Below are 25,698 nucleotides of genomic sequence, written 5' to 3'. Positions count from 1 at the left end.
GACTTAATTTTATCTTATTACTTTTGCATATTCAATGCCCATGAGGTCATACCTATTTGGCAACTGGACTTGAATGCCGCTGAGACGGATCTGATGCCATCTGACAGATGAGTATGAAATATCTGGCATCTCGACTCTACTTGGCCCCAAAGATTCATTTATCACCTTTGATTTATTGTTACACCATGGCGTCAGCGATGCGATCCTAAAAATATTAATTTAAATAATCTGACTCAAGGTAGACCAGAGACACTGTCTTTCAGATCATCAAGTTTCTAAATGCCAGGCAGCCATTCAACATTTGGTTAATATCTTTTTCAGAGCTCTGCATAAAAATTTATTAAATTTCACGACCAGGTGGATATTTTCGGTTACTTTACTTTCGACGATTGCGAAAATTTGTATAAACCATTGTAGACCGCAGGGAGTAGAAATCAAGGAAAAAAAGACCATTCAATTATTCAGCCTTCTGCGAAAACATCGTAAACACCTTGATAAATATTGTAATATTCGTATTTTTCTTATAAGAAAGTATTTAATTATGTACATATCCGGTTATTTATAGACAGTGTGAAAGGTGAGACGGAAAAATTCAAGAGCGAAGTGTTAAGAATTATTTTATTTTTGCACATTCAGAATTTGGCCAACCATTTAAACTCTTGGGGGTTGCAGTAATTATAAGCAATTGATTATAAATTGGTAGTGATCATTCAAATTGAAAGTCACCGTGACTGGATACGTTAACAAGCGAAATCCGGATGGGTATTTACGATAATGAAGTGAGGCCGTTCTTGCTGGGGATTTTAGGATGCTGCAGACATGGATGGGTTGGATGGGAGAAAAATAGCAAACTTAGCGCTTGTATACTAGTTTACATGAATTAGGTAAATATTATTCGATCATATGGTAACCTCGTGATAGTGCTGGATTTCAAGTTTGCATTTGCGATCGAATCCATACTAGTGTGGCGAAGGGTGTACTAACATATTTTAGATAGAACATATACAATTAGCTTACTTTAGATAATAATACTGGTTATGGTATCAAGAAAGGCTGCACTGCGACCTAAAAAAAACTATACATACTTTATACTACACTTAATCTTATAACCGACACGAATTTTAGGACGTTACCTACTTTTTGGGACTTGTAGCACTGATGAGGGGAACAAGTGGTTCCCGAAATATCGGTATATGCAAGCATAATAACAAATACTAGCGAAAAGCAAAATTTATTCTTTATTATTTCAAGTTATCTTAACGCTAGAAACATCTCAAGATTACACTTAGACTATTTATAGTTCTTTCAACCATGTTAATGTTAATGTTAATGATCGTTTCCTATGCGCTGCTCTCATATGGCTACACAGAAAGAACATTAGTACATCTTAACTTAATGTTGGTTTTGGCATAGTTTCATTCCAAATTTTGAATAAAACAGTGGAAGCGCTGTTTATATGCCTTGCGACGTCAAACGCTGGTTGGCTCAGTTGTGGACTTCACACTACTCAGCTATTAGCTTTTGTGGATTATGAATCCCGTATTCTTGTCATTAGTAGTTCACAACTAATTTAAGAGTGTCTAAAACACATGAGGATGAAAGCTGCGGATTTGAGCTCTCCAAGTGGCAAGGAATCGCAATTACGAATCAACCCGCCACTTTCCGCAATCAAGTCGTGGATTTTACCAGATTCATCTTTCACTTCGGTGGGAAACCTGCGCTGAGTGTCTATGGAGCGGTCAACAAAAGACTCCTTTTGAATTAAAGTAGGAGCAACTCCCATAATGAGACGCAGAACTGGAAACGCGCCTACAGTAGGTCCGCCGGTGTCACTGTTGCTTAATGTTTCAACAAAACAGAGAGGAAGGCTTGGAAGAAAGGAACTTAAGCCGCAAAGGAAGGGTGATTACAGGCTAAGTCTTGCCTGACAGAACCTTCTCATCTAACTCTACTGAGAAAAGCAGAAGAAAAGAAAGCTGGTTTTATGAACGTAACTGGTATAATACCGGTATGTGGGAACGGATCCATGAGGTCTGGACAACGTGCTCCTGGGAAGGTTTCCAGCAGGCGATGCGGAATTTTTCGGTGGAAGGTGGGGACATATTGGTAGCCTTGGCAAGCTCTACATTGGATGCAGCAGACTCTTCAGTTAGCAATGGTTTCCACACCAGATACCACTTATGTCTGCAAACATGAAGATTAGTCAAATTAACCTGCAGCATACCAAAACCTCTTGCTATCTACTGGCAGCAAAGCTGGCAAAGTTGTAGGACCTATATATTTCTCGATCAGAAAAGAGGGCTAGGATGCTCTTCAATGAGACATCTTCAAGACCGAGAGTCTGTGTATCGATATCAAAGTGGATGAGACAATCCTATTCCCAGAAATTTGGTACGGTCATCTTACAATACCAGAATAGTGGCAAGAGGGGAACCACCATCGTTGCCTCTGCTTACTTATCCTTTGATTCGTTGTGGGATCTGGTAGTGTAAGAACATTCAGATGGTCTTAAACTTTTAAAAGGTGTTGATGCGAACGCTCAACATGTTTATTGGGAGAGATTTGATTTCATTGCTTCACCTGATCTCCTGACCGTAAACGTAGGGTACGTCCCCCACGTTTGCGGGATCAAGTGAAGTATCGTATAACTTTGATTCTGAGACGTACCGTTTTCCAGTTTTCGTGCTTTAAAAAGTGGGGTGTGTTTTAGATTCGATGTGTTTTTAATTCGATAGAATTTCTTTCTCGGATTCTGCCTGTTGCCTGCACTTGGGTAGACACGGCCCTGTCAACACAATGATCATCAGTTAACTCGTAATAATGTATCTTATTAGATTGCATCAGTTCCACCGATTTTGTTTGATTACGTTGCCGTTGAGGATGACGGGAAATCGTAAGTTTCATTACGACGTGGCTTTCAACCGGAAACTGATACTGTCGTTCGGAAAATCGTTTTGAGATAAGCGTGTGTAACGTGCGTTGTTTGAAAAGGGAGAAAAAAGATTGCTTAGTTTCAAGTCATAAGTTAAATGTTTTACCTTCCCTCAGAAAAGTCGCTATCCAGACGTGGGAGAAGCGGTATACTAGTTGGAATGGAGAAATGGAAAGGCTTTCTCGATAAATGTTGATGTTGAAAGCAAAAGGACAATAGAAAGGATGCAGCATATGGGCCTAAGTTTGAGACGTCGAACATTAATTTTTTCTAGTCTGGGAAAAGTAGACAAATTACGCGCTATGCCATATAAGAAATGCAGATGAAACTCCAGTTTATTTATCACGTCCCGAAATCATAATAAGTAGGCTCCAAAGGAGGTGAAAATGAAGATCACCGGCTATGAGAAACAAAGGGTAACTGTTATGTTATGCGTAACTGCCGATGGAAATAAACTGTCTACATCATACTTAATCGTAAGACAATTAATTCCAAAAGAGATTTTTCCCAACGATGTTATCGTAAGAGCGCAAGAGGAAGGTTGGATGACAAGTGAACTCATCGAAGATGGGGTACAAGGGGCTTGGAATGCACGGCCGAGATTCCTTCGCTTCCCGCGGAACATGATAGTCCATGATGCTTTCAAGAGGCATACTACGGACCACGTCTAGTCAATCGTATGAAATACAAACAGGACATGGTTGTGATTTCAGGAGGTATAACCAGTCAGCTACAACCTCTCGAAGAGTCGATCAACAAACCATTTAAGGACCACTTCAGGTATTCTTCCCCGAAGCAGATTTACCCTTGACACCATTTCGTAAAATAAACAAAGCACCTGCACCTATAGTTGCTAAGTGAATCTCAACGGTATGGAAAAAAATTCCTGAAGAACATAAACTAATCTGGGATATTCCATTAGAGAAGGGAATGCAATGGACCATAGTTCTCAGAGGTTTTGTCTCTAACCCTTCTTGTGAACACACACACACCCACTGTTCCTAATAGAGTATTAAGATGAACTCTATGTTGACACTGTCGAAAGCTTGTTTGCAATCGATGAAGAGCAGGTGAAGCGATGATTTAAACTCCGCACTCAGTTCCAGAATCATTCGAGGGTGTTAACGTCATCGGTATAGGACGATCCAGAGCGCGGCTTTCTTTCGACTAAGCTTTCGAGGGGTTCCATGTTGCGGTTCCGGATGATTTTAGTACTATTTTCAAGACGGTGGAACCACGCAGACAATCCTCCCGTGTTCGCACTGAAGACGGTCGCCGTGGATAAGCCTATTGCTAACCTCCCTTACAGGATCAACCACAACTAAGCCTTTCGTAATTCGTTGTACGATGGCAAAATCGTTGCTATTTACAGTTTCTGTTTCGCTTGCCAATATATATTGCTGCCATTTATTTCTTGGTGGGGTTAGCGCGTCGACTACACTTACGCGCTATCGTTCGCGGTAGCTTGAAACGCGTTTCAGCTCCCCACAAGATTTCCTGAGACACCTACCCTCCTTTTCTGCTGTTCTGCGCCAAGTGTCCTTCGGGTGATGCTTTCAATGCTCTATTCATTAATGCAGATCCTCCTTCTCTGGTCTTGGGGTGGCACCTTCAATGCTCTATCCATTAATGCAGATCAGAATAGTACGATGGCCCGTCGCGCTGAGAATCTTAGTTTTCGTGGTATTTATCTTCAGTCCTACTTTACTTGCCTCTACTTCCAAATCCATGGTTGACCAAGGCCCGCTCTTGTAATGTCCTCTTGAGATATTACATCACGATAAAGATGAAGAGGTACAACACTTAAAATAAGCTTCCAATTATATTCTACATTTATTTGATTATTTAGAATTCGAAAAGGTTTTCGGGTCACTGAAAGAAGTCCGTGCATGGCGAATAATATTTGAATAACCTGAGGCAATTAAACGTGCAATTGACTTCAGGGATAGTTTTGCATACGCCAAGGATTTAAGTTGTATATACAGAATATTAACGCATGTCAGAAGTTTGTACGAGGTGGATATAGTTAGTACGTGTTGTGATGTCACAATATGCAGTATATAGAAAATTTGATTGTTTGAAATATGGGCACTGAGTTTGACCAACAAAAAAATAGCAACCGCATCAGCTTAGACAGATGCTGGGAAAGAAAATAATTAAACGCCAATAGAGTTGCCATTCATTTTGGGCACATTGCCATTCTTCATGAGCAATCACCCTCCTTTAGTCTTCACCTTTGCGCCTGCAGATGTCTTTACGCTCTTTAGGAAGACAACGGCGATCACTCCCGCAATTATTGTCACAGCCAGTTCTGAGATAATGCGAAAGGTAGACGCTTCCCGCAAAGTTCTTCGTCTCTACACTTATGCAAAGCGCTTACAATATACCTCCTTGCCAAGCAGCAGAGCGGACTGCATTATACTCATAAGAGAGTCTGCTGGTAGATGTAGGACTGTCCACGTTTATTATAAGCCGAATTAACTCAGAAAAAGTTATTTTTGTGGCGAGCACTAACCCAAGGTACTTAACCGTTGGTTTTGACTGTATAATCCGCTCGCCGATCAATATGGGACGCAGTTAAATTTTTTTTCCAGCGCAAGGCTTAAACCATGGGGAACCATTCATTGGCATACTTGTCGTGTCAATACGCCTAGTACGTTTTGTTCTTGATCAACAGTACGTCCAGCAACATGCACCGCAAGCGTGACTCTTCTGGCATGCTGTGCCTTTACGGACCATCGTAAGAATCGTTTCAGAGGTCCCGGTGCTACCCCCGACGTGAGGCTCATAATTTTCTAGCATTTTGGCTTCTTATATTATGAAGTCGAGCCTTCCGCGGCTGAAAACGGGACAAATTGCACTATCTTGTTCGCCAGGTTGGGCGTTGGGTAGAGTTGACAACCCTACACGGAAAACCGATGTTATGAAGCCACGAAAGGAGCCTCGAAGTAGAATGAATACACATCGACGAACTCGTCAACGAAAATGGACTATTAATTGGGGCAATTTCACATGGAATGTGCGCACCCTGTACAAATCGAATACTGCCCAGCAACTAGCCAATACCCTGTCCCAGTATAAGACTGATGTTACAGCATTGCAAGGGATGCGTTGGAAGGGGGTTGATTCCCTGGAGAAGAATCTATACCATAGATTATAGTGCCATCCGGTACATCATGTGTTCGGAGTAGGTTTATTAACCAGTTGAAAAAAGGAACCCGCTGTCATTGGGAACATAAGTGAAAGGCTGTGCATTCTGTGTTTTTCAGGTAAATTTCGAAATATAAGTCTCATTAACGGTCATGCCCCTAAGAGGAGGCTGCAGAGTCGGAGTCAGATACCTTCTACAAGGCTGTAGAGCGGACCCTTGAAGTATATCCCAAGTATGATATTAAAATTATACTAGAAGTTTTAAACAGCTGGGATTAACCCCTTAGTCAGGCGATACGTCGGCCAACATAGTTAAGATAAAAACACCAATGATAACGGACTGCGGATTATTCAGTTAAGTTGGAAGTACCTGGTTTGCCCAGAAGCACACCACAAAAACATACGGGTCTTTTCAAATAGAACAACATCCAACTAAATTGTCAACGTGTTAATTGAACGCCAATATGGACCCGGATCACTAGTTCGTTGGCATGGTGCTCCAGGCTCAAATAACAACACCACCTAGAATCCCCCCTGAAAATCAGTTAAGAGTAAATACTGAAGTCAACCACAACAAAGTCCTCCATAACACTTATTAAAAGGAAACGGATGCTGCAATTACCGCAGCTAACAGATGTCTTGGAGATGAAGCATCAACAAATGATCTTCATAACCACGCGCGTTTTCATTGATACGGCCACAAACATAGTTGGCCAAGTTTCGACGATAAATGTAAGCTAACAGCGGAGCGGAAGAACGCGGGCACCCGCTGAGACCTACAACGAACTGCGTCGAGTGGAGACGCGACTTCACAGACGGAAAAAGGAAGCCTGGGAGAACCAATAAGCCTGTGGACTCGAAAAGTGCAGGGAGCAATCGCACCAGGCATGTAAGTTTTACTAATAAGCCAGCAGGATGAAGCCTTATACACCAGGATGGCCATTCTGCCGACACAAAGCAGGAAATCATTCCGACCGTAGGGGCACATTGGAGCTATGATTTGAGTACACTGATGAACTGCTTAACAATCAAAATATCGGCGGGTTGGAGGTCCCGCCAACTGAAGACGACGCACAAATGCAAACCACCAAGCATGGAAGAAACAGTTCATGCAATTCATCGGCTAAGAAACCATAAGTCGCCAGAAGCCGATGCAATTACAACCAAGTTGGTTAAATATGGAGGTGACCGAGTGCAACAAACGGTTCATCAACTGAGAGTCAAGGTGTGGGACAGCGAATCAACGCCTGACCAGTGGCAACGAGGCATTCTCGGTCCCATATATAAAAAGCGAGATATCACGCAGTGCAGCAATTATAGAGGTATCACGTTGCTGAGTACCATCTGTATGATATTCTCCGCTAGCTTGCTAGGCTGGATGGTCTCATATGCCTAGAACATTATTGGCCATCAATTGCACCATCTTTTCATCAACTACAAGGACGCCAGCACCAAAGAACAAAGAAGCGAGAACATCAAATGTCACTGGCCAAATGACAAAAAAAAGGAGACTACAACTTTGAGATCGTTGGTAATTTCACCTATTTAGGGTCGAAAGTCACAAGCGATAATAGCTATGACGGTGAAATCTGCATTTGGTTGTTGGTAGCCACTTCAACTAATAAAAACTGTTTAGCTCGAAACATCTAACCATAGAGTCAAAGCTCCTATTGTAAAAGGCGATGATCTTGCCACACGTCATGTATTCCTCAAAGACCTGGGTTCTTAACGAAAAATGCCAATTTTTGGCCGCGTTCGAGAAAAGAATCTTCCGAAGAATTTGTGGTCCCCGCCATGGGGACGATGGACAATTCCGTAGCCTCTATAAAGATGAAATTTATGAACGATACCATGACCGTCTCGTTGCGGATAAAATTCGGCTCATTGTGGTGGGCGGGTCACTTAATCCGTATGGTTGACGATGATCCCGCCCGTAAAGTCTATAAGTCTATCGTAAAAAAGGAAGATAAGGCAAACCCCTGAGATGGAGTGATGGTGTAGGCCATGATGCCAGACCACTTTTAGATACACGAATTGGTGGACTGTTGTTGGTGACGTGGACCACGTGGGTGAGTGCAATTTTCAGAAGCTGCACTAACATTTTTGCTGTGATGGAGTAACTTGCGCGACTCGAAATAGGAAACTTCTTTTTTGAAGAAGGGTTGATTCTTGGGTGCGTGAGAGCGTTTTAGAACTAAAGATCTGTGCACCTTCATTCCTTATTAGGTTTTACTTTAACTAGATAAAATTGTTTATACTGTGCACTAATGTTTGGCAGATTGACAACTCAGTCGAAAGCTGAGCAGCCAGAGTCATTATGTCATTGAATTTCAACAGGATCTTATTAAATTCAGGATTGATTTTGAATGTAATGCGTTTTTTTTTAAAGAGCCCTCAAATACGTTCTCAATTTCAACTAGCTCATTGTTCGGCTGTTAGTTTCCCACTTTTATTCTCTGTTGTAGGTGTGATCATGTGTTTCACAATAATGGGATATCGATGTATAAATCTTCTTAAATACGACAAACAGAAGCAATTCCATCTATGAAAATTTAATCATGGTACTGTACTTCAGCAATGAGCTGACTAAACTACTGGCTTATGGCTGATTTGTCGAATTAGCTACGAGTTCAAAAGGAAACGAAGAAAATATGGAGAATTTCATGAAAAAGTCGGCCGATATACAAATCTTGGTGAAATATTCAATTAAAAAATTCATTCCCTCAACTTCGAAATTCCGTTTTCTTGTCATTATGTTCACTTTCCTGAAGCAATATTGAACATGGAAATCGCACCTTTGACTTTTCGTAGATTGCATGACTGATTTTCTTCAAGCCTGTTGCAGATAAAAGTAGTGCATAACCTGAAACTTTAGTGTTGAAATCGATGCATGATTATATGCACATATGAAGGCGCAGCCATTAACAATACCGGAAAAAATATCGAAATTCCTGCATTAATGGCTTTAGAATGCATTAATTCATCAGAAATCTGCAATAATGCTCGCTTGTTTGAGTAAACTAATTTATCGAGCTATACCTTGGCAGGTGTGCAAATTTTTGAACTGAGCAAGGCAGACGTCGATTGGACACATTATATTCGAATTATTATCACTTTGAATTGTGATGTTCTGCACTTTACCGAATTGGCCCCAATTTGGAAAGGTGTGATAATTGATTGCCATTTATTTACATAAGTATGTCATCATCGAAATCATCGTGGAAATTATCATAACGGCGTGCTGAGAGCTGCCGCTGATGTTGTCGCGAGCACTTTCGTTATGTCGTAATTGCTGAAAATCCAGTTGATTATTCAATAGTCGATTTGAACATTTCAATATTTAAATAAATAGTTGAGTGCAACAACTATGTAAATTAAATGTACACAAAAATGTTGAATTGAGGAGGCGTTGGCCCAAGGTTATGTAGAAATGTTTCTGGTAACGAATTGTTTAAATTTAGAGTAGCGGATGTTTGATATTTGAGTTGATATTAATATGTGATTTGGAAATTCGGAAAATGTAGTTCTTGACCTTTGATTGAGTGCATGCATTCTGGGGGAATATTAGTCTTCTACGCATGTTTTGCCCACGTTATATTCTACTTAACTTGCAGCTTAAGTTGCTGAAATGTTGAAATGTGGTAGGATATTGTTTATTGGATTGTCATTTCAAATATGTTCTATATATGGTTGATGTGAGAACCTGCGTTCGTATAAGCACCTATGTGGGGCGTAGCATTCACATGTACATACTGCCAGTCTCTAGTAGAATGCTTCCATTCTCGCCAGAACAGGACTTTGATAGTTCAATGGAAATGTTGAAGTCCATGCAGTTCTAGGACGGGTCAGAAGGTGGGTGCGACGGAATTCGCAGGGATAGTCAGATCATCATCTTTTTTTAAAAAGAGCAGACCAGTTCTACTACTACTGATATTAATCATTGTTGAAACAATTTGATCTGCGTTTGAAGAATCTAGTGCTTCATGCAAGATCGTAACGGCATACTATAGGGCTGCTGTACCATGTAGGTTCCAATTTGGTCTGATTTAACTCAAGTAATCATTCACAGCTGAGTCGATTGGTATCAGACATCCAGTCACGATACAAATCCCTCAGCCACCAGTGAGATTTAAACCTTGACTTTTCGCTGAGAAAGCCTAGCGCTCTAACCACAAAGCCATCCCAACACCATTTCTATAATACTAAAATACCATTATTCGTATGTGATAGGAAGTGAACACCAATGAACAGATCAAGGATTCGTCTCACTTAAGGAATGGCGGTTCTGGTTGTTTGTCTTGTATAGTTTTGGATCATGTAATATTTCAGGAGACAAAAGTAAATTTTTTTCTTCTGCACCAAATTTGGACCCTAGTTGGGTATTTTTTGAGAATTGATGGGTCCTAAGTCCGCGTCAACTTAATGCTGGACCGGACCAAATGGAGCACTCAACATGTGCGAGCCGCTTCGATCACGCTGCTCCCAGGGCAGGGGTGAGGCAGCATCCACCAAAGAGACTGTCCTATCAAAACGAACAAAAGTCAGATAATCATCTTGACAAAGCCAAATATTGTGAGAAACGCGAAACAAGCACATTACCTCTTGGCATAAAAAACGTCATTAATATCGGAAAACAACCCAGACATCCGATGATGATGGGCGATAGAACCCTGGCTCTGGTCAGAAGAGAATTGTTCAACAGTGGTGTTCATCAATGGGAGTAAGTTTGCATAACTGCGGGCATATTGTGTTCATTGGGTTAAAATTTTTAAGTGCCAAAGTCGCGGCATAGTGGGATTTTACTATGAATCTGGGGAGTAATGCGTCAACTAACGTAAATCGATTACCATCGGAGACAAAATAAAGAAGTGAGTGGTCAAAAAATACAAATTCGAAGTCAGTCAGACTTATTTATACTCCGAGAATTGTCAACTAAAAATCTGAGAAAACATAAGCAGCAATATGAAGCAAAATATTGGAGTGGAAATTATACTATTATCAACAAAATTATAGTAGGTTAAAATTGTCTGTCATTCATCCATGTGGGGTATACCTCGACAACATGTACGCGCCATCGTTTACGGTCCATTGAAATGCGTTTCAGCCCCTCTGGAATTCCAAAGACGTCCACATTCATCCACTCATCGCCCATTTTGGAAGAATGGGTCCCACTGCATGGTGTAGCCAGTAATGCCATTACCACCCTCCTTAATTTCTGACCTATCCACTCCCACTTCCGCCTTCCGATTACATCACATCACATTACATGTGCCAGTCCTATATCTACATATGTTGCTAAAAATACTAGTACAGAATTTGATCTTGTTGTTGAAATAACTGCATTTAAAGGGGATCCAGTGCGAGTTCGGTACCGCCGTCGGCAGAAACCATACTTCCTAGATATACAAATTAATCGACGTCTTTGATGCTCTGCCCATTAATCCAGATAGGGAGAGTGCGATGACTTTGGTTTTGTTGGTGTTTATCTTCGGTCCAACTCTACACGCCTTTCTTTCCAATACCGGGGCCATTTGGCCAAGGTCCATGACCCAGTGAGAGACCAAACATCAGCGTAGTCGAGATTTTTGAGAAAAAATGTCCTGCGACAAGGTAGGATGAAGAACGTCACCGATAAAAAGAAAAAAATAATATTGATGATAAGATTCAACCTTGACGGACTCCGATTCGAACTACTAAATTCCTCTGAGATTTTACTTGGATGATAATAGCTATCAGTTCCTCTGAAATGTCCCTTCTGTGTATAGCATACCAGATATACTGTTTATGCTTCGAAAGCTTTTTTAAAATTGATGAAGGGCAGCTGAACATCTAAACTCCGCGCACTGTTCCAAAATGATCCGTAGGGTACTGATGTGGTATGTACGGGAGGACTTGGAGCTGAAACCAGTCTACTCTCTGTCTATCGTACTTTCGTGATGCTCTTTGATCCGTTCCAGAAATATTTTAGCTATTATCTTTGCGACGGCAAGGAGCATGTTGATACCCCATAATTGTAACACTCAAAACTGGTGCGTTTCCTAGGAATCCTAACGATCTTCTCTTCTACCTTCTCTCTGGGAAAGGTCTGGGATTCCCAGGATTTCCGGGCGAGTGGAAGTTGCAAATCTGTAAATAACGCTGCGGGGAGAGGGCCAAACTCAGCAGCTTTACTCCGTTTGGACTAGATAATTTTATTGTACTGTAGGACAGCCTGGGAAGGCAATGGCGTCTATGAGCTCGAAAAGTATACCGACGAACCCGAGTAGATGCAGATGTTTAATAAGCAAGTCGCCAGGATGACGTCATATACACCTTCATGCTCATCCTGCTGAGACAAAGATGGAAAACTGATTTTCGACGAGTTGAGAGATTCACCAACTGAAAAGGGAGACAAATGCCGCCGCCACCAAATATTCCTCCATACGGGCCGGTCCGGTTGGATCGGTAAAATACAGCGACTTAAGTTGAATATGTAGTCGACCGACCACACCAAGTAGTTCATTAATTTATGCTCAAGATTTAGGACAACGATCAATCCCTGGTGGCTGACAATGAGGCGTTATCTGTCCCATACATACAGAAGGAGATACTACTGAGGGAGTTGCGGAGTATCTTCTTGAAGACGTTTTCCGCTGTTTTGGAAGGCCCACCCTGACTGATGTGCGAGATCACTCCTGACAGCTTTTATAGTCATAAAGGTTTAAGACAAGGCGATGCTCTATCATAAATCCATCTTACCCTGACTTTGGAAAAAATGATCCGTGATCCGCTGAAGAAAATGTGAGTGGCAGATTGCTCAGAAAGTCAACCGAGCCGCTGGCCTATGCTTTATTAACTTATTGAGGAGAACAACGCAAGATCCTGCCCTGATCCAGATTGAGCAGGTGGTGCGAGATTTCGGGCTACACTTTAATGAAGGCAAGACAAAATACATCGTGGCTATGTCAGCAGCAAAAATGAATATGAAAAACCAGTAACAACTTTTAAACCGTTGATAATTTTTATTATCTAAGGTTGGAAATCACGCCCGTCAACAGCTGGGACTACAAAATCGGCGCATGGTTGTTGGCAGCCAACAGAGCCTATTTCTGCTTACAGAAGATATATATGTATTATTTTTTATATTTAAGAAACTGCATTCAAGCTTCAGGCGGCTTTACATTCCGAATAGTTGTAAACATCTTCCGGAGCTTTGAACGCGTTTGCCGAGAATCCACGTTTCTCAAACCTTCACCTCTGAGAATTGTTGACGTTGAGGTTCAATGTATAATTGTCTGTCTGTCGGAAAGGGTTGAAGCTATTGTCACGACATTTTTTGAGAACATGTGGTCTGCGGGCTCCTCATACATTCCAGAGGAGGGTGTACATTTTCTTTTTCACAGAATATGGTCATGTGAAACATCAAATGAACGATTTACCATATTTTATAAATTTTGCTGAAAATCCCCTTTAAGTTCATTTTAGAAATACAAAAATCATGCAATCATTAATAATGGCATCATTATAATTAATAATATGATTAACAATTTTGGAATGTTTAAAGGAAGGGCAACTATTATATTATTAACAAAGTTATGGCATGCCGAATTTCTGTATTTCACGTGAATTTATCGTTAAGATCATCATATGCATAAAGTGAACTCATATGAATGGCAAAGTTGAATATGTCAAGGAATATTTTGTATTTTTAGTCACAATCGTACTGGGAATCTGAGATGAAAACTGGTTTAACCTTTTTGGATAAGATGGTCGACAATAAGTGTGGCGAAAAGCGAAAGAAGCGACGAAACCAAAAAATTTGAGACTCACGTTCAAATATGGAGGAGGTATTATCGTTTGATGCTGTATGAGTTGAAAGGGAGTTGGTGCCTTGCATGTTATAAATGGAATTATGGACCAACATGTCTACATTGACTTCCTCAAATATAATTTGCAACAAAGTGCAAATAGATTGGATCGTGGTAGTTATTTCGTCTTCCAGCAGGGTAACGACCCGAACCACATTGCTATGAAAACAAAGGTGTGGCTGTTGTATAAAGCACCCCGGCAGACTCAGTCCCCAGAAGTTAATCCCATCGAGAATTTATGGTATGAAATAAACCGACTAGTAAAGGCAACAGGGATGACAAATAAAGATGGACCGAAAACCACAAACGAGACAATCTGGTTAAATCAACGAAAAAATAAAAAAAAAAAATAAAAGAGGTCCCACAAGCTTCTAACAGCTGTAGTTAATTTATATAACTTTATGTATGTACATAAGTTACCGTTTCCAGATTTTTGTTTGTACAGGGTGCGGCAGCATAACTTGCTTTTTTAAAATGCCCGCCACTCAGTAAGTTGATGTCATAGCGGAGCGCTAGTGGTCTCGTTCAAGAGAAGATACTGTAAAGTTTTGTCCCGACATGGTTCAGTCGCCATCATGCGTTGGAATAGTGAGGAGCGTGCCTTTGCCGTTGAGGTTAAGTTTTCAAGCGGATGTTCGGTTATTGCAACACAGCGTGCATTTCAGAATCGCTTTAATTTAGCCCCGTTGGCTCCCTTCCCAGACCGCAAATCAATTGTTGCATGGGTCACTACATTCAGACAAACTGCAAGTGCGACAAAAGGAAGAACTGGAGTCCCTCGGCCCGTTAGATCACCTGAGAACATTGAAGCAGTGAGAGCGTCAATGTTGCGCGCAAACACGCATCTGCCCTTGGACTATCCGGAACTTTCAGAACGTGACTTCAATTCTCGGATGAACGCGTGTGAGCTTCTTCTTGATGTCGTTCCCGAGGGTGCTATTGTTTTTTTAGCGATGAAGTCCGTTTTCATTTGTGTGGGTCGGTTAACAAACAAAACATGCGCTACTGGGCTGACACCAACCCTCGAGAATTGCATCAAAAGCCTTAGCATTCACCCAAAGTCACAGTGTGGTGTGCAATTTCCTCAGCTGGAATTATTGATCCTTGGTTTTTTGAGGAAAATGAGGTTACAGTGACAGTGAATTCGGACCGGTATGTAAACATGCTACAGAATTTTTTTTTTCCACGGCTAGAAAATTTGGATTTGGGGTCACTTGGTTCCAACAAGATGGTGCAACAGCACACACTTGAAGAGCATCGATGGCTGTTTTGAGGGAACACTTTCCAGAGCGTCTTATCTCAATTAGAGGCGATTTGGAATGGCCGGCACGCTCTCCCGATCTGTCCCTTTGTGATTTTTTTCTATGGTGTTTTTTGAAATCCCGTGTTTATGTGAACCGTCCAAGAACCCTACAAGATTTGAAGACCAACATCCAAGAAGAAATTGCCAACATAGCACCTGCTATGCTAACAAGAGTCATGACAAACGCCAGAAATCGGTTTACGCAATGTATGGATAATGGGGGACGTCACCTAACAGATTTGATCTTCAAAACAATGTAAATAAAAACTTTAGGCATGTACCTACATTATAAAAAATAAATAAATATTTTCCGATGCATACAATAGTTTTTATTGAGTTTTGAAAAAAGGAAGTTATGCTGCCGCACCCTGTATATGTTTTTGCTTCTTACGTTTCTCAGAGTGAAATTATGCGGTGTTTCCAACGATTAATTAATTGAAGTAATAAAAACTTGTTGTTTCTTTTTCGTTGGTGTGGGTATTTATTCTTGCAAATACCGATATTTCGGGAACCACTTGTTCCCTTCATCAGTGCAAACAAGTTTTCTCTTGTTTGCACTGATGAAGGGAACAAGTGGTTCCCGAAATATCGGTATTTGCAAGAATAAATAACCACACCAACGAAAAAGAAACAACAAGTTTTTATTACTTCAATTTCTTACGTTTGTTATCGATTATTGTTGCCATTCTTTATTGTTGGATTTTGTTAAAATAAGAGTTTATTGTTTGTTGAATAAAATAATTTTCATAATGGGAAATATCCTATTTCACTTAGGCTGAGCATTAAGTACAAAAAATAGGAAGTGTTTCCAGACTTTTTTGTCTAAGGTATGTATTCACAAACTCAAACTACGTCGTTCATATGAGTTCCCTTTATATGAAGATGACGTCATACACGTCTTAGGGTGCGATGAATTCATGTGAATTACAAAATTTCGACCTTCTAAAACTTTGTTAATAATAGTTGGATTTTTGTCACAAATTATGCATTATGTTATTACTTATAACGGTACTAAATTGTGTGACAGACACACATCGAATCGATTCTAATAAGATTTTGTTTCACACAAAACTTAAAAAAGTCAATTTCAGCATTAGATATAATTCTGTGTACAACAACAACAGTCGGATACAGTTTTATTTTGATTTCATTATTTATCTTTTAAATAAAAAAGCGAAAAATCACAATTTTAAAAACACTACTAATTTCGCCCTGACTGTGAAAAGTATCCGCCAAGAAAACTACATAACCAGGAATAAATTTGCAAGTTCATAATTGTTTCTGGAAAGATAAAGTAATTTGTTACCTTTACCGCAAAGGCTTCTATTGACCAGCAAGAACACTAACGCTTCGCTGAACATCATTGCAAATATGGATGACCATTCTTTTCCTACCTTCCCCAGAAACGATATACTGCATTGTTCGGAAAAGTCACGCATAATCAAAGTTGCAATGAACGAGAATTTATTATAGATCCTCGAGTTCGTTAAAATAAAATTTAAAAAGCGAAAGATGTTGTCCATGGACAATTGTTGGAATGTTGGTAATTTAACGATACGAAAGACAGATACAAATAGCAGCAAAAATGGTAATAAATTGAACGAGTTATTGACGAGAACTTAGTGAATTGAATATTGATAATAAATTAATGCAATCTGCATGCCAACGAGCTAAAGCAGGAATTTATTATGTGCTCAGTACAGTACCGCTTTATTTCACAAGCACAAGCGGGTTGAGTGTAACTTGGGGAGTTATGTCTTTTATAATTTCCTTTGATTTATTTCTGAAAGCGTGATTAGGTGGAAAGAAGTATGTACATAGCAGAACTGAAGTAGCCTGACAAGTTAGGTTAGAGCAATGGCTTCAGTCGATAATTATAAACTGCAGTAAAAAATATAAAGACTTTATGGTGGTTTCTCCACCACTTTTGTAAAATGACTCAAGACTTGTAAAAGCATTTCTTGAGAGTAAAGTAAATGTTTGTTCTCCATTTAGTGGTGCAATTACCAATAGGTATTTAGCAATTATTTGGATTCTTATAATTGAATTGGGGATACTTCGGATTTTGATTTTGGCATTTATTTTTGGCAAAATTTCAAATGTTTAACCGTAAGGGACGGCCGTGGAAGATTGTGATTATTGTGGCTGATTTCATGAATTTTAGTCGAATTAACGCGTGTTTAGATACTGTCTATTATGTGAAAGCAATGAAACCCGACAGTAATTACAAGGAATAGATTAGAACAACATAACAATATTAATGACAATAAGACATTATTGGACAATGCGTCTGATACCTATCGGTCAAAAACATTTGACAATTTAAGAAGGCCCTTAACCCTATCGTATTGTGCATTCAGAAGGATATTTTACCCCAATTGCTTTGTAATTGTCTCTAATTCAAATATAGTGAAATTAACGTGGCCTGGATAGTGTTCTTTTTCAAAAATATTGGGTGGTTTTGGAATCAGTCGAAACGGACAAAATCCAAATTGTCTCGGACTTGAAATTTCTCTAGGCTTTCAGAAAAAGGGAATTCGTAAATTAATAAAACTGAAAAAAGAGGCCACGGGCTGCCTAAATTAAGAAGAAATTCCTACTGAACTAAACGCAAAACAAAAGAAACTAGAATAAAATAATCTCAAAATAATAAATGTAACGAAACTGCAGTGCAAATGGGTGGTAATAATATTATAAATACCAAAACAATTCAATAGAAAACTCTCAAACGGAGTTCTTTTTTAGAAATTTTCTTCGCTGGGATGATACGTCCCATGGATATACATATACGTGAATATACAAAAAATAGTAATCATAAACACATTTCGATACATTCATGCAACGTGGTAGAAAAAAAATTATTTTTATTCTCTTGCCACTCCCCAATTGATGAGTTTGTTGCCTTTCTTGTATGTGGGTTTCCGTAATTTGGAAGTAAATATCACTTTCACTTCATCGCAGGATATTGGTGTATAAGCGGATGACGAGCGTGAGTGGTGTACGGAAAGTAAGGTGAGTTTTTATTTTTATAAAAAAGTATTTATTTATTAATCAATATTTATACTGTCGCTTTCAAAGTAACCCCCTCGGATATAATACAATTGTGAAAGCGTTTTTCTTGACCTTGAAGCATTTCTGCTAATCACTTTTTGGTATAGTTCGGAGCTCTTCCAGTGTTGCAGTCTTTATCTCGTCAATCGCTGCATCCTTTCATAGGTTTCTTCAGTTTTGGGAACAGGAAAACGACGACATCACCATTTTGAGCATATCTGAATCGTCGCTGACGACATTTAGCAGCTCCTGAGCTATGCTCATGCGACAGTTCTTTTGGTCAAAATTGAGCATTTTTGGGACAGACTTCGCTGCCACACGTATTGTATGACACGAGCGGACTGATATGCCAACAACCTCAGCAACCTCCCTTATGGTAATTCGACGATTTTCTAAAACAATTTTCTTCACAGCTTCGTTATCATCTGTTGTTAATGTGCTGGGGCGTCCAGAACGCGGTTCGTCATTGACATTTTCTCAGCTATCTTGGAAGAGTTTGTACCATTTGTAAACATTTTTTGTGCTTAGAGCAGACATATGCCACTGTCAACATCTTAAGTGTTTCAGAGCACTTGATCCCATTTTTTACACAAAATTTGATGCAAATTCTTTGGTCCATTTTTTTTTAATAATAGAAAATTGCCGAGCACACTAAAACACGTCTAACTTTTCTATCTGCCAAAAACAAATTAAGAATTCTGTATACATGAAACTGTGGACATAAGTTGGAGACATGTATACCAACACACAACAACAAAAAACTTCGATATTCGAATGTACGTTGCCCGCGCAATTTGAAAATTCACCCCCTCTCCAGGGCGGACAATTTTTTTCGAAATAACCACAGAAATCGATTAAATGACCAGTTCTAAGCAAAAAATGTTTAGTGAAAATTTTTGGTACAAGTAGTAATAATGGTAAAGTGTTATTAAGTGTTTGTGTCATGTTTTTATTTTTAACAGTGATTATAGATTAAGAGAAGCACTAAGGTTTTTTTCCTTCTTCTGTAAATTTTTTATTCAGGAGTATATTCATTTTACAGTTACGTATGTTTGAAAAAAAGTATTTAAATTAATTCCGGGGTGTTGCCATTATTTTGGCGTTAACACAAAACAAAGGAGGATATCGCGCGAACCCAGCGGATAGGAAATACGCCAGCGAAAACTAGGAATTCAAAACAGGTGAAAAATAAAATAAGCCGGGAAACCGAAAGCTAAGCGCTTGGGGTATGAAAAGTTTTGTGTATTTCTTATATAAGTATATTTAAGTGGGCGTTTGTCCTATTTTTACTTAGCTCGTAATGTTTATCGGCTTCGTAAAGTATTAATCGAAGCGTTTCATTTGATTCCCCACACGACTATACTCGTTGAAAAAAAAATGTTATAATCCCCTTATTACCCTGATTTGACTCAGGTACTCATCCACAGCTGTGTCGACTGGTATCCTGCGTCAAATCACGGTACAAATTGCACTGCCACCAGTGAGATTTCAACCGCGATCTTCCGTACGACTGCCTTGTGCTCTAACAACTCAGCTATCCGGACTCAAACGATGGACCGAACATTGATTGCCCAAGACAAACCTACGTTTCCGTATGTCAAAGGTAGTTAGTTTTATGCTACTCTACGCAGCTTTAGTTTGGGAACCGTGTCCGAAACTATAATGGTGTATCCGCTAAGTGCACTCCAGGCATACAGTGCAAATAACATCTGGAAATACATACGTATTAGCAGAAATACTTTTCATAGAGATCCTATTGAACGAAGGTTGGCATCTCTATGGTAAAATGTACTACAATCAAAGAGTGAAGCTTCTTTCTACAACTGCTGGCACGGTAGGAATCTATTACAGAATAGCAACAGGGCTAGAACTAGTCGCAAACTGGTTGTTGGACAAATTGTATTATTCCGTTAATACGGGGATGAATTGGATGAGTCACGGAAAATAAAAATCCAAATGATACAATTCTTGAGTAGATATGGAGAATATGGTGCACACCTACATCGATTTGGTCTCCACTATGCACTGGACTCCCGAGATACATCTACATAACTGAGAATTCGGGCCGCATTTTATTTCATTACCTTAGGTTTTCTGCGCAGTGGGTAGGATTGGAGGTTGTCATAGAAAGCGATTAACATGTGGAAATAATATTAAGTTCATGCTAGAGACGACGGAGGCGTGAAACTAAGTTGAAACGGGATGTGAACTATTCATGAGCTTCTAAAGCAGGAAGAGTTCTAAAACAAGAACAAAGAAACGAAACAAGTCGGGAAACCGGAAGCTGAACACTTTAGGTATTAAAGGTTTTGTTGATTTTTTATGTAAGAATATTTGCCTACATGATATTTCCATGGCCCGTAGTGAATGCACGTTGAATAAACCTGATATTCAATTCAACGTGGTACTTATATTTCATTTCGAGGTAGTTGGAATAACAAAAGAAACAAATTTAACCTACTATAATCTTTTTAAGGTTTTGTATAAAACAAAACCTTATTAAAATCGATTCACTGTTTGGCTGTCTGTTTGTTTGCCACACACACTTTTCTCCAAAACGGCTAAACGGGTTTGAACGAAATTTGGTGGACAGATGGAAGCTATGAAATCCCACGCATACAGTGAGTGGCATAAATTTAGGTAGAGTTTAAAGGGGGCTCCCTATACATTGAAATTTTTTCACTGGGTATAGTCGTGTAGGGTATCAAATGAATTAGTACTTTCCGAAATTGATATTAGCTTTGGCGTGAATTGAAAAATGCATGAGGAAGGAGTCAAAATGTACGCAGTTAAAGCGAGACAGGACTCATTTTCGGAAACTACACAACCCAAAAAAAACGAAAAAAATTAGGAAAGTATGCTTAAATGAAATCTAGGCCTCAAAACATGTCCCATTTCGATATCTGCTCAGATAAACTTACTAATAGTATATTCAAATATGGGTGTCAGCAAAAATATCCTCACTAAACGTTCATTGGATATTAATGTTCCCATTGACAAGGAAGTGGGATTTGTATCATGATTTGACGTCGAATACCAGTCGACTCAGCTGTGAATGAGTACCTGAGTCAAATCAGGGTAATAATCTCGGGCGAGTGCAATGCTGACCAAATTGCCTCCTACAGTGTATTGTAGTGTACCGTTACGGTCTTGCATGAAGTGCTCTAGCACACTTCAAGGCCCTGATCCAATATGGATTGATGCGCCAAAGATTATTATTATTAATAGTATATTACCAACTTTTAGAAATTCCTAGGGGCATAGAGGAAAATATTTAGCATACGCATGCCAAACTTCATGGAAATCTGGCCATTAACGCTAAAATTATAGCAGTTCAAACTCAGACATTTCGCGCGAATTTACTGCCTTGCAAATAAGATGCTGAGGTCATAATTAACGAGAAAAATTGATATTTGTGTGGAATATTAGAGTCGGATTTATGAAGAATCTACTTCTTAAGTTTACCCTAGGCGTACTAAATTTTGAACCAGCATAGAGGACAGTATCGTGCATGCATATGCCAAGTTTCATGAAAATCCGACTATTAGTATCAGTTACAGCAGTTCAAACTTATCCATTCGTACGAATTTAGCGCATCCTAAGCCATACAAATAAGATTCTGACGTCATAATTAACGAGAATAATTGACATTCGAATGAAATATTAAAACTCCATTCATGAAGAACCTAATTCTCCCCAGCCCTGTTTTGTATCTGTTATAGGTCAAATTCTTCGCATTTGATAATAATATTAAACTCAGAGTGTGAAACGTATGAGGTTGCTTATTGTCAATACAGGGCTTCCCATCAAACGATTTATTTGAATAACATTCTAAAAAGTAGAGAGCAATGGAATTTCTAGCCATGTGACACGAAGCTGTCATGCACTCGTCGCTCCTCACGTCTTCAGTCTTTGTTCCGTTCACAAGCGAGGTCGGTTCGTCGTGATCGATTTGGCCATTTTATTTTATCAAATGCCTGTCCTGTATTGCCTGATCTGGATGTAATTGCGAAACTTTTAAATCCCCATCTAGCGTTTCATGCCACCATTGTTTCGGCCGGTCTTTTTGGTCGTTTACCATTGACTTCGATGACCATACTATCGAAAACGCCTCACTTCCAGTTTTTCTAAGATCGGTTCAAACCCATGTCGATCGCAAATAGACTCATTTCGCATGTGATCAAAAAGTGTCACGCCAGTAGTCCAAAGCAACATCTTCATATCCATTACCGCAAGATGCCGTTAATTGTCTTTGATAGTCGGCCAACACTCAGAACTACAGAGAGCGGTAGACGGGCGACATTCCGGTAAATTTTAGATTTGAGACGTTCGTTGATACATCGATCTAAAAGAACACTAGTTATGGAATGCCACTTCATCCAGGTTGAGTTAATGCGTGAAGCAATTTCATTACACAGTTCTCCATTGACTGAACCGGGATATTGAAATCGTTCAGTTCTGGGCAGGCTACTGCTATTCACAGAACTGATCGACTTAAATATCTCGATTAAATGCTATCAGCCAATGGAGAACTGCGTTATGCTCTTCACATAGAGAAACACAAAATCTTTTATACCTGAAGCGTCAAGCTTCCGGTTTCCCGACTTGTTTCATAGTTCTTATTAAAGTCTATCCTACTGTAATATTTTATGGTTCTAGGACGAATTCAAGGGGGTTTGCAGCAAATTTCCAAAATATGATAATATTGAGCAGATATCGTAACCGGGAGTATTTTGGAACCTAGATGCATTGTGCACGGACCACCATGATTTTTTTCCACATTTTTTGATTGGGTAGTTTCTGAGAACGGGTCTTTACAATAATTGACTTCTTTCGGGCCCCCGTACTCCTCTCTTTTGCCAGTAATCTCAAAATTAATACCTGATTCGGAAAATACTAATCAAGATATTTCATTTGAGACATGGCTATATTCGGCTAAAAAATAATTTTACATCCCCATTATATATGCATGGGGACCCGCCTCCGCCCGCGGATCGCCTTAAACTTAATGTACGTATGTACGATGTCATTTACTGCCTGCAAGGGGATTCACAGTGATTAGTTTTACATAAAAATTCTTATCAATAGAAGTAGCCGATTCGGAGGAAATAGGTGTAACAGACAGGCAGACGGATGGACGGACAGACAGACTGTAAACCGATTTCAATAACACAACAAAACCTTGAAAAGGACAGAACTACGAAGAACAAAATTTACAGTTAAAGACTGATTCAACCCCATGATGCTAAGCTTAAGAGTATTTCTAGTAGCAGGACGAGAAGGAGGTGATTTTAGTGACTAAGTTTTGGTGGTAAGTTTTGAACCTTCTAATGATGAAAAACAAAAAAGACAGATACACAGACAAGCATTGAATCGATTTTAATAAGGTTTTGTTTTACGAAAAACCTTAGAAAGGCAGTAAAAATTTAATTCTTAAACAATCTACATTATATACAAACTCGTAAACTTTCGGCCGGTATCAACCTTATCATATAATGGTAAATTTAGGTTTGCTCTATATATTCTCAGATATAAACGACCTAGAAAATATGAGTATTCTATGGAAATTTGCATTAGTTTCTTCTCATATTGGAACCATTTCAATGGTATTTTGCATTATCCACTCATCGTTTAACCTCCAGAGCTCCTCAATATTTCAAAGAGCTAGAAAGATAGCTAAGTCTGATAAAATCTCATTATTTACGGAAAAAGTGAAAACGATTATTGATTGCCTACAGTTACATGGAGAGGTCTGTATCTTTTCTTTAAATATGATACAGAAATTCATTAAATATTCATTGTAATGTTCACTTTTTCCAACCCAAGGCCAACCTCTACAACTTTTCGACAATAGTAGTAAGCAATTATACGCTAACCCACTTGTGCAAAATTTACATGAAAATAATTAACGCACAGCCTACGTTGACTAAACGTGGGAAGGGCCTTAAAAATTAAAAGTTATTTGAGATATTGTTAAAACTAGGCGCATATTAACCCTAATTACTTCACATAAATTTTTTACTTGAAAAATAAAGATTCTCCCCGGCATTTATAATTGCAATTATTTTACAGAAACATAATTACAGTCGTGTGTTAGCCAGTGAAATCGCTTTGATATAAGCAAACCAAGCTTGAAAAAATGCATATGCGGGAAATTTCTCAACAGCAGATATTTTATCAGACACTCACCTGAGATCTATTCCGAAATAATCCAAAGAAATTTTGATAGCACTTAAAACAAAGATTAATTATTTGTTAATATGAATAAAAATCAAGATCACTATCACTTTTTGCTATATCTTTATATTATGCTTATTCCAATTGGCAAAAAATATTAAAATTGCTCACTGAAAGAAATGCGAAAAGAGAAAAAAAATTTAATAGCGGGTAAATAGAAATATCACTTTTCGCGGAGGCGAGGAAAAAAATTGCACATGATCGCGTGTCAAAAGCGATCGCGTTTGTATTTGGAAAGATTAAACACAGGTGAAATATGCGTTAAAAAAAGTAATCAAATAAGATCGCTAGCAATCGACGAATCGAACCGGAGAAAAACACAAAAAGAAAATCCACTTAAGACCTTTAAAATGATTTATTTATATTCCAGTCGTTTCGGTCGATTGATAGTTGATCTTTATTTTTCGCGTAACACGATCGATCACACTGCAATGAAATTTTCACCGAAAAATTTCTTCACGGACAGTCAAAACCCGTAGTTCATGTACAATTGCGCAATTCAGATTTGACCAGAGATTCAAATTAAATCGCTTTAAAGACGGTGCCCAGCCGATTGGCGTAGTATGATCACTTTGGTGAACTAAGTACGTGCGTTGATGTTACCAGGAAAAAAGTTACAAAAGAGAGTAAGTGTTCATACTTTAGTTACTCTGGCGCTGCGACCGCCCAGCGAACGTATTCACTACTTCTTCGCCAAGTTAAAACCAATGTTTCTCAGGTGGTGTCGCGAATACCACTGCCAATGGTTTGCGCTAACTACCTTGGTGTTTGCTTACTATCTTGCCTTCCCCGCAGGCAGACAGACAACGAAGACTAAGACCATGCCGTGATGGTTGCAAGAAATAAAAATCTGGTTTGCTTTTTAACCATTTGGAGACAAAAACTACCAGAAAATTGGAAATTACAGATTTGAAAAGATTAGTAATTATTACATTTAAAGTTGCTCATAGATACTCTGAAATGTTTCGGAAAGTCCTGGTGAGGCAAGTAAACCACATTTCAACATTTCTGCGAGAGCAACTAGTACTACCCTTAAGAGCAAGGGATGTCTATTTTCCTTGCAGATACGGACTTGTTTATAATTGGCGACCACCTTATATTATTAAAAAAATTGCCGAATTCAACTATGCTAAAGATTCGCTTAATAAAAAACAATGTATTCAGGGATGGGGGGGGGG

The 25,698-nt window shown here is 39.1% G+C and overlaps 1 protein-coding gene and 1 non-coding gene across 6 annotated transcripts in view; both read right to left on the bottom strand.

Annotated features, from left to right (window-relative positions):
• Positions 1–25,297, bottom strand: part of LOC119647419 (serine/arginine repetitive matrix protein 1) — a 114,431-nt gene extending 89,134 nt beyond the window's left edge. For 2 of the 5 annotated variants that reach the window (XM_038048314.1, XM_038048309.1), the window contains exons 1-2: positions 25,161–25,297; positions 24,473–24,630 (exon numbers count right to left, since the gene is read on the bottom strand). The gene's annotated coding sequence lies outside the window, so the exon portion shown is untranslated. Of the gene's footprint in view, positions 1–24,472; positions 24,631–24,863 lie in introns of all 5 variants that reach the window. The other 3 variants (XM_038048310.1, XM_038048311.1, XM_038048312.1) reach the window with 3 other exon arrangements.
• Positions 21,171–21,290, bottom strand: LOC119650519. The gene has a single exon (XR_005249328.1). It is a non-coding gene; the product is annotated as a U4atac minor spliceosomal RNA (small nuclear RNA).
• Positions 25,298–25,698: the final 401 nt, after the last annotated feature.

Source organism: Hermetia illucens, chromosome 2 (genome assembly GCF_905115235.1).
Source record: "Hermetia illucens chromosome 2, iHerIll2.2.curated.20191125, whole genome shotgun sequence".
In the NCBI taxonomy this organism is placed as follows: Eukaryota; Metazoa; Arthropoda; class Insecta; order Diptera; family Stratiomyidae; genus Hermetia; species Hermetia illucens.
Note: the sequence above shows the minus strand (reverse complement) of the source record. Positions and strands in the feature narration are given on the sequence as shown.